The sequence below is a fragment of the Euprymna scolopes genome, chromosome 11 (genome assembly GCF_053919585.1).
Source record: "Euprymna scolopes isolate OS-2025 chromosome 11, ASM5391958v1, whole genome shotgun sequence".
In the NCBI taxonomy this organism is placed as follows: Eukaryota; Metazoa; Mollusca; class Cephalopoda; order Sepiida; family Sepiolidae; genus Euprymna; species Euprymna scolopes.
This window is the reverse complement of record NC_136492.1, coordinates 36,165,146-36,179,133: the sequence shown is the minus strand read 5'-3', so window position 1 is coordinate 36,179,133 and position 13,988 is coordinate 36,165,146. Positions and strand designations below refer to the sequence as shown.

The 13,988-nt window shown below is 30.8% G+C and overlaps 1 protein-coding gene across 4 annotated transcripts in view; it reads right to left on the bottom strand.

Moving 5' to 3' along the window:
* LOC145287834 (Na(+)/H(+) exchanger beta-like) overlaps nucleotides 1–7,750 on the bottom strand; it is a 1,099,100-nt gene extending 1,091,350 nt beyond the window's left edge. For 2 of the 4 annotated variants that reach the window (XM_080135700.1, XM_080135702.1), the window contains exon 1: nucleotides 7,063–7,750. The gene's annotated coding sequence lies outside the window, so the exon portion shown is untranslated. The remainder of the gene's footprint in view (nucleotides 1–7,062) is intronic. The other 2 variants (XM_080135704.1, XM_080135705.1) reach the window with 1 other exon arrangement.
* Nucleotides 7,751–13,988: the final 6,238 nt, after the last annotated feature.

The following is a 13,988-nucleotide window of genomic DNA, read 5'->3' as shown; positions in this document are numbered from 1 at the left end:
ATGAAAATGGAAATTCAATTAACTTTCTTGAAGTTATACTTTTAGATTTTACCGTCATTGGATTATTTATCTTTCACCAGACTATCCATTCGCGTGTAATCACCTTTTTCTTCACTATATTCCCTCTGCTTCACTTTTTTGTTATCAAGTAAGATCTTTGACTTACTTGTTGTTTCATCAAATACTTTTGTATGCAAAATCCGATCTCGCATTTTGCTAATTCCTACCCTCTGATGAGAAGGAAAGTATTTCTTCGAAACTCCGTGGATTAAGGACTATCCACTTATCAAGTGTTTCCTTACCCGATTAAATATGTTTTTAACTCTTTTTCAAAGTGCTTTGAACATGTTTTATTACTGTTTGCTCGTATATATATATATATATATGCATCTATTTGTATATATATATATATATATATATATATATATATATATATATATATATATATATATATATATATATATATATACGAGCAAACACTTTGAAAAAGAGTTAAAAACATATTTAATCTGGTAAGGAAAATCTTGATAAGTGGACAGTCCTTAATCCGCGGTGTTTCGAAGAAATACTTTCCATCTCGTCAGAGGGTAGGAATTAGCAAAATGCGAGATCGGATTTATATATATATATATATATATATATATATATATATATATATGCATATATATATATACATGCATCTATTTGTATATACGTCTATATATATATTCATATATATATACATGTATGTATATAAATAAACATATATGTGTTTATCATGCATCTGAGTGTGAATATATATATATATTTATATATATATATATATATATATATATATATATTTATATATATATAAATATGGGCAAAAATGGGCGGGCAAAAATAGGGGTACCTACTTTTGAAAGCCAATTTATCATATTTTTTTGTTGGTTTCTGATTACTTTTTGATTGCATTTCAAAGATTAGAGACTAAAGTTAATTTCCTAAAGGAAAAAAAAATATTTGTACACATGAAAAAAAGTTATGAAAATGTTTTCACGGCGAGCTTACCATTTTGAAGTTTAATAATTTCATTGTAAAAATTCTGTGAAAGGTCTATTGCAAAGATAATTTATAAAGTCAAGTCCTAAGATATTAAATGAAAAAAGAACACAGCTTATTTATACAAAATACAGCTTAATTAGTCCTCAAAAAGCAAGTAATTATGCCGTTCGGCAAAACGCAATCAAAAAGAGTTTGTAAACACGAATATACGGAAGCCCAAAATATCAGCCAATCAAAACGCTGTTTGAAAACGAAGTCATGATAGTAAAAGGAGATAGGGGTGTCAGATATTTTTTACCAGACGTGGATCCATATACTCATATTGTGAACGTTTGTATCAATTTTTATCATTTTAACTTAATTATTTTTTATGTTCCTGTTTTTAAATTATTATTTTTAATTATTGTTCGAAATTATATAAAAATTATGTTACGCCGATGGTTACACATTCTTGCGAGCAAGGAAATTATTAAAATGTTGCATATAAAAATCATATGAAATCTGTAATTTACAAAAAAAGTAGAAATATTTTTGCTATTATAATTTTTTTGTGCGTAACTATTAAATAAACAATGCTTAATTTAATGGTAATATCGGTAGTTCGAGAAATTCATTTTTCTTCGAGTTATATCAAATTCATTAATACGGGCTTTTATAGCCTTTTTCATAATATTCCTGTAAAAATTATTATTTTTTTTATTGTTACAGATTCGGATGCTTTATTTATATAAAAAAGCAAAAATAAATTCTTGCGTTTTTTATTTACTACTGAATAAAATAACTTTAGTAAAGGTATTTTTTGTTTAAACAAAATAATACATTTCCACTAAAATTTTAATAAATTAATTTGTTCATTATATTCCGCGATCATTATTTGATAAATACTGAAAATTTCATTAAAATACGTTAATTCCCTGATTTTTGGTGAATTTTTAAGTAAAAGGAGGGCTCAAAATGTTTATACATTTTGAGCATCGGCATTCATTTTGCCTGTACCAAATATATATATATATATATATATATATATATATATATATATATATATATATATATATTTATATATATATATGTATATATATATAAATGTAATTCTTGGTTCGTTCAAAGTGAATAAAACCATATTTCTACGTTACCAATTTAATTGAAATTTTCAGAAAATGTATCTGTAAAGTCAAGGAATGTTTGCATGTATATTAAAATTAAATAAGATCGCAAATTATAAAAAATATATTAAATAAAATAAAAATATTTTTCGTAACTGAGAGACTGTCCGTCATTTTATTTCCGGTAGAAATGAGCATCACACGTTGACGACTTACGAATTACAACATTTAATTTTCTATTTAATAGATGGGTAAAAATCCCTATTTTTAAATTATATATATATATATATATATATATATATATATATATATATATATATATATATATATATATATTGTACTTTAACCTTACAATTGAATAAAAAACATATCATAAAACTTTAATTAAACTTGAAAATACGATTTAAAAAATAGCGCGGATCGGTAAGTGCACTAGCACCATTTGTTTATCTTAATTTTCTATTTTTAATAGCTTTCCTGGCGAAGCCTACCTAAAATAAATTTGTCTAATTCTTAATTCCTTATGTAAAAAAGCATCTCGGAATTTTGATAAAATTTTCCATTAAGGCTCGTCTCATGTTCGTATATAACAAAATACTTTTTTGGATGGCCGTTGAGTTCTATAGCGACCAGCAGACATAAAATAGCGCGGTTCGGTAAGTGCACTAGCACCATTTGTTTATCTTAATATTTTATTTTTAAAAGCTTTCCTGTCGAAACCTGCCTAAAATAAATTTGTCTAATTTTTAATTTCTTATGTTATTGGGGGGAAAAAAAACAAAGGTAAATATGAAGAATTACTCCAGCCTCGAAAACTCCTTTAAAATTATGGCTCATATAGGTTTTCGGGGGCGCTGAAAACGAAAATAACGTTTATAATTAAGGCAAAGGAGTAGTTTCCAAGATATGAAGAAATGTTAGTTTAAAAAAGTGGAAGATCACTTTTCCATAATAATTTAACGTAAAATGATCACCCACTTTGTGGCCACGATGTTTTTTTTTTTGAGGGGGGAACTACTCTTGGAAAATTTTTTTTGGGGGAACTACTCTTGAAAAGTCCTTTAAAATTACCTGTTTAAATTGGTTGGAGGGATGGGGGGTGTTTTGGCGGTCGTAAAATATTAAACAGTTCTTCTGTTCGATTAATGTCGGCACGTTACTCATGTAAAACAGTTAAACAGCATAAGCACCTGTTAAAACCTATACAAATTCTATAATTGAATATCCCCCGCCAAAAAAAAGAACGAAAAACAAACCGGCAATCCCCCCCCCCAAAAAAAAATACCAGTGAGTGCATTTCTTCATATCTTGGAAACTACGTGTTTACTGGAATTGTAAAGGATTTTCCGAGGGCGGAAAGAAAGTCCCCCCCCAAAAAAAATCGTGACCACAAAGTGGGTGATCATTTTATGTTAAATTATGATAGAAAAGTGATTCCCTACTTTTTTAGAACTAACATTTCTTCATACTTTGGAAACTACGCGTTTGCCGTAATTTTAAACGTTATTTTCGTTTTCAGCGACCCCGAAAACATTTAAGAGTGGTAATTTTAAAGGAATTTTCGAGGGTGGAGTAATTCTTCATATTTACAAAAAAAAAAAAAAAAAATAGCATCCTGGATTTTTGATAAAATTTTCCATTTTCTCACGTTCGTATATAATAAAATACTTTTGGGGGTGGTGGTTGAGTTCCATGTCGACCAGCAGACTTATCCGCTCATGTAAATTAAAAAAATGTTTATAAGTGAGAAATTATCAATAAACGGTTTAGTTACTTTTTTTTATATACTTCATGAAAAGAGTTAAGTCAACGTAAGTACGTATGAATGTTTAGTAACTTTTTTCCTTTTATTATTCTTAAGGAGTAAAACTTTTTTTAATCATGAAAAGAGTTAAGCCAACGTAAATAAATAAATGAATAAATGTTTGTACACGTGACAAATTATCAATAAATGGTTTAGTTACCTTTTTTTTAAATTATTTATGAAAAGAGTTAAGCCAACGTAAGTAATGTTTGTAAAAGTGCCAAAGGCAACGTAAGTAAATAAATAACGAAAATATTACGTGCGCATGCGTTAGCCTTGACTGAGGGGGGACTAAGGAACGATCATTAAATAAGTCGCCATGGAACTCAACGCCCAAGGAGTACCAAAAATAGTTTTCATGATATGAAGAAATTTCTTTTCCGAAAAGTGGGTGATCGCATTTCCATCTAAATTTAGCTTAAAATGGGCACCCACTTTCTGGCCACCTGAGTGGGTGCTCATTCTAAGTTAAATTTACATTGAAAAGTGATCACCCACTTTTCGAAAAAGTAATTTCTTCATATCATGAAAACTTTCTTTTTGCGACGGAAACTGTTTGCAGATTCGTTTTTAGTACACTGAAATCTATAATAAAATATTTCGTTATATACGAACATGAGAGGGGCCTTAAAGTAAAATATTACCGGATTTTGGGGGCAAATTTGCCGTTTAGTTTTATAATATCCTCAAACCAGGTAATCACTAAAAGGGACTCTTAAAAGTCGTCACCTGTATCGAGCAAAAGTTTAAAACTACTGATTATTCAGTAGTTTTAAACTTTTGCTCGATACACGTGACGTCTGTCAGCCTACGTCACAGTAGCACATATTGAGTGAGTTAATAACAGTATTTTGTATAGTTTTTTTTTATTTAAACTCATTTTTCCAAAATCTTCCCCAAAGTTTTCGATACAGTCTGCCGCCATTTGTATTTTTCAAATATACCGATAAACGCTACATGTTTTTGAACCGATTAAACATTAAACATTACATAATAACACTATAATCTTATCCAGTTAGGTAGAACATTTACTTTTGTTGCCTTGGATAACATTTATTTGTTATATATTTATTTTTTGACAACATTTTTGTATGTGTTTAGTAATACACACCCTTTTCATTTAATGTAACGTATAGTCGTCTCGAAAAACAGTGTTTATCGGTGTATTTGAAAGATACAAATGGTGGTGGACACTGTTGATTACGTTAAGTTTGAGAAATGGAGTTAAAACTAAAAAACTATACAAAATACTGTCACAAACCCACGGATTATGTCAGCCTATGTCATGGTAACATATATTCGGTGGGTTTCTGATACTGTATTGTATAGTTTTTAGTTTTCAACTTACTTTCCCAAATTTAACGTATTCAACAGAGTCTGCAACCATTTCTGTTTTTCCAGCCGATTAAACATTTTACATTACATAAAAACACTAAACAATTATCCAGTTAGGTAGAAACGTAACTTACCTTTCCTTTGCTTTCATTTATTTGTTTTACAACTTTTTTGAATCTGTGTATAGTAACCCCCCCCATATCACTCAAATATTAATTATTAACTCACATTTTTGTATAAAAAAAAAAAAAAAAAAAAAAATTAGCGTTTCAACATTTTTGCTACGTTCAGCTTTATCCACTGATTGTGGTCGAGCCCACATCATGATTGACGGTAATCCCGAGGATCAGGATCCAATTCGGCAAGAGTACCATTTTTTTTTTCATTTTCGCCTTTTTTTTTTTTCTTTTTACTTTTTGGAGTGGATGGCTGTACTAAGAATATAAGAGACATGCATTTTCTCTTTTTATTAGAATTTTCCATTACACCAAATTGAGCCACAGCAACGCGTGGCAGCGTACAGCTATATATATATATATATATATATATATATATATATACACTGTAGTATAGTACAGCTATATATATATATATATATATATATATATATATATATATATATATATATATATATACTAGCAAAAGTATCGGTCGTTGACTGGGTACAAAAACAGCCTTCAGAAAATGGACTCTGGTTTATGAAAGTATGATAGGTTATGAAAAGGAAGGGTTGTAAAGAGATAGCTTCGGCTTTGGGGGTATCAAAACCAAAGCAAAATATGATGAAAGTAAAAATAAAATAGATAACCCCCCATAATTTATTATACCATACCTGTTCACACTGAAACACTTATCATAATATTTTGTGGATCTATTTTAAAAAAATCTTGTTGAACTTTGTGACATATTCCCGTTCTATGGAGGTCAGGCGCGAACGAACACCCCATAATTTTATTATACCATATTTCTTCAAACTGAAACATAATTATCAAAGTATACTTACGCAGATAGATATGAAAAGTCTTTATTAAAGTTTGAGCCTATTTCCATTCTATGGAGGCCAGGCGCGAACGCAGACCCCACAATTTTATTATGCCATCTCTATTTAAGTTAAAACATAGTTATCAAAGTATTCTTATGTACATCTATATCAAAAACACTTGTAAACGCTTTTTTTTTTTTAATTTATGCATTTTTTATTTCCATACTTTGTGGACCAGGCGCGAACGCAGACCCCACAATTTTAATGAACCACCGTTCTGCCAGATCAAACATGCCCATTCCTGTGTCTCGATACATCTTCTATCATTATATGTAATCAGTTTTTTTAAAATAGTCAACCATATAGGAGCCTATTCGTGACCACACACACACACACACACACGCACATATTCAGCTTTATATCATATATATATATATATATATATATATATATATATATATATATATATATATATATATATATATATATATATATATATATATATATGAACAAGTCTTCTGATAGAACCTTTCAGGTCTCATAAAGTTTTATATAAATGCTTTACAAAATGTTCGCCTACAAAATAAATTAAACTATCCAACACTAAACATAAGGTTTCGACATAAAATGATTGAACGACGGTTAACAAACCAACAATAAATTAATTTCTATAATAAATAGTTGGACAAGGTTTGTGGTCTGTTAGTAATCGTTGTAAATGTAACGCTTCAATTGTGTATACAGTCATTGTTAATGGAAAAGGGATAGAGTGTTTAATGAAGGGTAAATGTATTAAAAGAAGTGATTGTACTTACTAAAACTCGTGAAGCTTTTCTTTGGACAGTAGTCGTCGTGCTTGAAGAAGAGGCGGCGGCGGCGACGGCAGTGATGATGATGATGGATAATAATCCGTAAGATAAAAAGCCCAACATGCCTGTTATCGCTTCAAAATAAGACTTTCAAACAACATCTCATCATATCTAATTCACGCATATGACAATACAGACTTTATTTACTCATGCGCATATAAACATTCATACGTATACATACATACATATGTGCACGCACGCGAGCAGTTCAAATACATAACAATTTAATTAAACTGTTTGGCAAGAAGTCAATTATATTGACAATACTTATGATATTGCCTAACATTTCAATTCGATTCATAAGTTTGTTTCTCGGTAATGTTTATCTTTTAACCGTCAAGATTGAAAGAGAAAGTGTATCGTTTAAATGCGTAGATATGTCGCTCATCTTTAGAATATTCGTTTTTGTGTAGGCACATCACATATAGTTAGGACATATCACATATCATTGAGGCAGATCATAATAATAATAATAGTAAATACTTCCGTCTCTTATTCCTTGGAATATTCGCTGCTGTTTTTAAGCCCTGTTTATTTTTATGCTTTTTGTTGAAGCTACTACAGGCTAAGTGACAAGTAGTGGTCAACTGTCCAACGCTGACTGGCCTGTTGAGAGTTCTTGATGAGTCGTTCTAAGAAAGTTGAAAGATGGGGGTGGGGAAGGATGCTTATTTGCATTCCTTTCCTGAACGAAAAAAAGTTAGAAGAAGAAACAAGTGCGTGTCGTCTTAAGATGCTTCAATTCAATCTGCGCGTTTAACAACAAACATTTTATTTCAAACTTAAAGCGTCACAAACGAACAAAACTTAGAGGCTTACTGACGAAAAAAATGCTATATAAAATTTAAATGTGACTGACGTACTCATGGATATGTTTCGACATATATATTTCAGAATTGATAGTTTCATGTTTTAATTAACGAATTCTTACAGGTGAAATATATATATATATATATATATATATATATATATATATATATATATATATATATATATATATATATAGGTAGATAGATAGATACTAGGAGTACTTGTGATCCGTCGGTAACAACTGCTGCCACAATTTATTCGAATTTGTTGAATGCTATTTCAGTGAATTATTTATTACATTACAAAATTCAGAAATTATATATATATATATATATATATATATATATATATATATATATATATATATATATATATACTAGCAAAGATATCTGACGTTGCCTGAATTCACAAATTATAAATAGAAAAATTGAATTTTCGTTTGGACATACCTGCTATACTAATGATATTAAACCCTTTTTCATTACTATTCGTCAATTCCACCATAGGCAACGTCGATAAAATGTTCTTGTAAATTATGCGACAGTTCTACCTCCACCCTTTTTCGGGTATATGGATGAAGGTTTATTTACTCTACTTTAATGAAACAATTTCAAAAACAAAAGATACGGTGAAACTTTGATTTAACTTGAAAATTCTTCTCAGAAACTGATAAAAACACGAAAATGTAATCGCTGAAGCTGCATGTATAAGGGTAGCAGTATCTGATTACCGGCCGATCACCAGATTTTTTCGACAGTTCTACTCCCCAATCAGGTGATGAGAAGGGGAGATAAGCAAAAGATTACGGCATAGAAAGGGCAGACGGAATTCTTAAGTTATTAAGTATATTTTGATGACTTTATGCTACTTCTATCTCGTGCAAAGTGATTTTCTTAAATTCTGCCTCAGTCTAGAAAGATTTTTTATGGTCCGTTGCAACGGCCGTGTTACTTTGTGAGATGTAATCTCAGCACGGTCCGTAAACTTCAGATTTTTTTATGTCTCCTTCAAAGATAGGAGAGAAAAACTTAAAAATAAAACAAACTGAAATTAAATGTTTAAAAATAATTAAATAGAAATAAAATTAAAATATAAATAACACTTTTTTAAAGATAACTAAACAGTTATTTTCGCAAATCGCACATGTTTTTTTAAACCAAAATAAACGTTTTCTTATGCTTTAAAAAATGATTGCTGATTGCGTTAGTAAAAGAAAAAAAATGACCACTGCTCTGTGCGAACCTCAAAGGCGAATGCCGTAAGCGAACGCGCTAGTACGCTACCATTGCAACGATGTTAATAACGTTGCAAATCCATGCTTTATTCATTCACGCATGCGTAGATGGTAATTGTTAAGAAAAGGCGTTGAAAGCAAGGTTTTTGTCTGCCCCCTTCAAATAAAATAACTTTTGAATTGATGATTTTTTCTAATTATTAGATATCATACATCTGGATCATGCTCTTCCGGTCGATAACATATTCGTGATGATCCGTCTTGTATTTTTTGAAACTTTTACTATACATACAAACACACATGCGCACATACATACAAACACACACGCGCACATATATACATACATACATACATACATACAATCGCACTAACAGACTTTGTCTTTTGTATAATAGATATTAAGCCAGGTTTCTTGCATGACTAAAAGATAGCTTTACTTGGCCTTTTGGCTAGGAACAAAGTGTAGTATATGTTATGATGCTACACTTCACCTCTTCTGTTCTCAGTAAGTGGTAGAGAAATCCTTCATGACCCAGATATTTTTTTCATTTTTGTTCATATCCAGAGTGCCCATTTTTCCTGGATTTTCCCTTCATTAAAAACCGACCTTGTGTCTAACTTTGCTCTCGTGGAGAGTCAAGTAAATAGGAACTAAAAGATAATGAATCGTGTTTTGAATGTATATATATATATATATATATATATATATATATATATATATATATATATATATATATATATATATATATATATATATATATATATATATATATATAGTGATGGTTGTGTAGTTCCAACGAGAGAAAAAATGTATATTTAAAAGAGTGTAGCCATCAACAATTGTGGGTTTTTTTTTAAAGGTTTTCATCATATTTTTATTTTAAAATATTTTTATAACGCGTTTCGAGCTTTGGGTGTGCTCTCTTCATATATTTTCGTAAAAAGTTTTTCTTTAAAATGGGAGTTTGTAGAATTGCCTCCGCTGATATTAAATATGTTTTTTAGAGTGGTGTTCAGACATTCTGTTGTTGTTGGTGTTCAGACATTCTGTCTCCAACTGTAAGTGTTCAGTGTCCGGTCAAAGTTATTTTCATATATATATATATATATATATATATATAGCCTTTGAGATTTAAAAAAAAAAATCACTCGACCACCGGTCGAGTGTGAGGGAAAATTTACTCGCCCCCAAAATAGTTTTACTCGTCCGACTTTATATCTTTGTTTCAGTCAATAATAGTAAATAATTTTACAACAATTCAAACAATTACTGTGTGTATAATCTAACAAGAAAATGTTTGTTTAACTCTTGTAAATCAACTATTTTATTACTGCAAACATTTCAGTAAATATTTAACAAAACGTTAAAATACAACACCAGTTTCTTTATATAGCATCATTCATAATATTGTTCCATAGAAATAAGAATTATTTCTGCGGATGCTTGACGGAACGATGCGTTTTTTCTCCTGTTTCAAATGTTCGTCCGAATGTGTAAATTTGACCTCTTTTTGACCTTTAGCGTGACCACTCTTTTTTGAATACGATATTCCAACGGTCTCACAGATAGAGAAGAAAGAATTCACAAATGATGAGACATAGGCCATTTTAAGTCACCGCATATTTGAAAGTCGTAAAATAAATGCGTTTTTCCCGTTTCTTTATTTAAATAAATATTATCGACTGGCGGGCGAGTGATTTACGACTTTTAGTCGTTCAAAGAAATTTTCAATCGACTGTGGCGACCGGTCCTGTAAAGTCTCAAATGCTGTATATATATATATATATATATATATATATATATATATATATATATATATATATATATATATATACATATACTAATCCTGAAATTTTCAATGTCTCTTAGCCTTCAAGCATATCTATAAGTATATCGGTCATATTTACATTTTGATTTTCATCGTCTGTCTGAATTTTCGTTACAAATTGAATAGTAAAATTACACGCCTTTTTTTCATACAGAATAAAGAGAATTATCCTACCGAATTACATTAAATGACTAAAAGCATAATATGAAGAACGAACATTACCTGAGAGCTTAATATCATGACAACAGAAGAGATAGTAACTCTACGCTCTCACTAAACAGAAGGTAATGCTAAAAAGTTGATATTCTGGAAAAAAATCAAAGAATAGGAGGTAATGCGTGGGAGAAATGTATCATGACAAATGAAAATATATTACATAGAATTAAATAAGCATAAACTGTTTAAATGTGTAAATATAATATGTATAAGTAAAACAAAATTTTCGCATTTATTTATTTAACATTAAAAATAAATGACATGTTCCATTGTCCACGTGAAACGTCTAAAAAAATAGGCGAGAAAATGCGCCATTTTTATAAACAAAGAAACATATGCTAGTTTTAAGAAAAACGATAACTTCTTTTATAATTTCTAACAAAGAAATATTTAAAATGTTTTCAGGTATCATTCGTCATTAGCAATAGTATTATGGTTACTTAATATGTATTGCACGAACCCCTTCACTTGAACGATAATATCAGGAACAACGAACAATTCGCCTTTCACTACCCCCTCCATTAAAAGATATTCCACCACCCACCCCCATTAAAAGATATTCCGATCAAATAGAGTTTATTTTCATTTAAAATGTTTAGATACAAACAAATTATTTTTATGGTTTTTTGACCTTTGGACTGGTGACACCAACTGCTCCTTTTTGATTTCATAGAATGTTCTTCCGCCGTCGTTAAAATCCGATTAGTTGTCCCTCCTCTTCCAATCGGTCGAGTTACACTTAAAACAGCGTTAGAAACTTCTACCCTGTCACAATCATTATCAGTGAAGAGACGAGAGCAGCATCGGATCACTCAGATATCACATTAGGCCTATAGAAACCTCTCTGTCTTCAATTACAAAGAACTTACTGACTGTCATTAAGACCTCGTTATGTTAGGTGTAGACAGTATCTAACAGAGTTGTGCCATTAGTGACAACTGACACTATGACGAAAGGCATCGTTGGAATTTCTAAACATGCCAGTTTCTTTTGGATCTAAAGATTCCTGCAAAATATTTTCATATTTGCCGCTGAAACTTCGCAATGTGGGATTTGCTGCTCGTAACTGCTCGTAACTGCTGAAGATGCACACACATTTGGGGGAGGTAAACACTCCCGAAACTCTGGAGAAAGCCGGGCAACCATGTTTGCGTTATTTGTAAAGCATTATTATATGCCCGGGTAGCGGCGGTTGACCCTACTGAAAGGAAGAATTAAGTTATGAATTTTATTATCTATATAATACTAAAACTCTGTCGTTCTTGGTTGTTTGCTTGTTTGCTTGCGCAATATCCTACTACTACTACTACTACTACTACTACTACTACTCTGCCTCATCTTCTTGCTACTACTATTACTTCTCCTCTTTACAACTACTACTACGCCTCCTCTTCCTCCTCTTACTACTACTACTGCACCTCCTCTTCCTTATCCTACTATTACTACTACTGGTTGACATGTATTTTCCCTACTACTACTCCAAACAGAATGACTCATAGAAATCTATCTATATTTTTTTTTCATTTTAATATACTTTCATAGAAATGTTTCTGGTGTGTCACAAAAAAAAAACATTTTCTTTACGTCACAAGTGTCATGCTCATACATTAATTCCATAGCTAATACAACATACTGCCCCCTTAGGGGATGTTTTGCAAATATTCTATATTACAACTATACTGTCGCATTTTTCTCACAAATAGATCAACTTTGACCTGTTGACAACGTATTTTTTTTACTGTGTACGTTTTCAGCGGCCTAATTTTTTTTGCGTTTTAAATTATCCAAATAAACAATTGTTAATATTTTCTGCATTTTTTTTACATCGTTCATTTCCGTATTACGTTTAAGTTATTTTAATGCAACTTATAATTCAATGGTTGTAAGTTTTTTATTTTTCAAAAATAAACAATAATAAACAGAATGACTCATAGAAATCTATCTATATTTTTTTCTCATTTTAATATAACTTTCATAGAAATGTTTCTGTTATGTAAAAAAACAAACTATTTTCTTTACGTCACAAGTGTTACGCTCATACATTCCATAGCTAATATAACATACTGACTCAACGGGTCACGGGTAGTCTAGTTTTCTTATAAAACTGACATATAAATCTGATTGTTTGGTGAAAGTGACAATTTGATATCATTTTGAGAAATATAACAAAATACAATTCGTTTCTGATGTTAGACGAGGGGTCACGGGGTTAACCTCTCCTGATCGTGAGAAACACATCTTCAAGCATTCGCAGATTCGCAGGTGCATGCAGAGAATCGAGAATCCCCTTGGGATGATGTACTTATTGGTGATTGGCCTAGAGAGCAATCTACCCTACCCTGATACCTCTGTACATAAGTGAATCTCTGCGCCAAAATAAGTTAGTTGGAGAAAGTTGAAGCTGAGTTCTGAGCGAACCTAATCCTAATCGAAGAGCCGTCGCCACCTCTTTTCCCGTCCATCACCACCGCAAAAACTGAAAGAAATTACATCTAATTGGGACTCAATAGTGTTTGTTAAAAATCAACAACTGAACAATTGTATATAACTGTATATCATATTTTGTATATCTAACTTGAATTAACGGAGTAAAATAGATATATCTGAGGCTGTCTTTCTTTTGCGTCCATGAAAATCTATTCATTTCCAGCGTGACAGCGGCATATAAACCCGAAGGGGAGATCGACTTCGACCAAATCTATCATCGAAATCCTGTTGCACCGAGAGATCCTGCGAAGAATTCCCCATGAAGAACGAGCACGACGCATATGTAACAAGGAGAT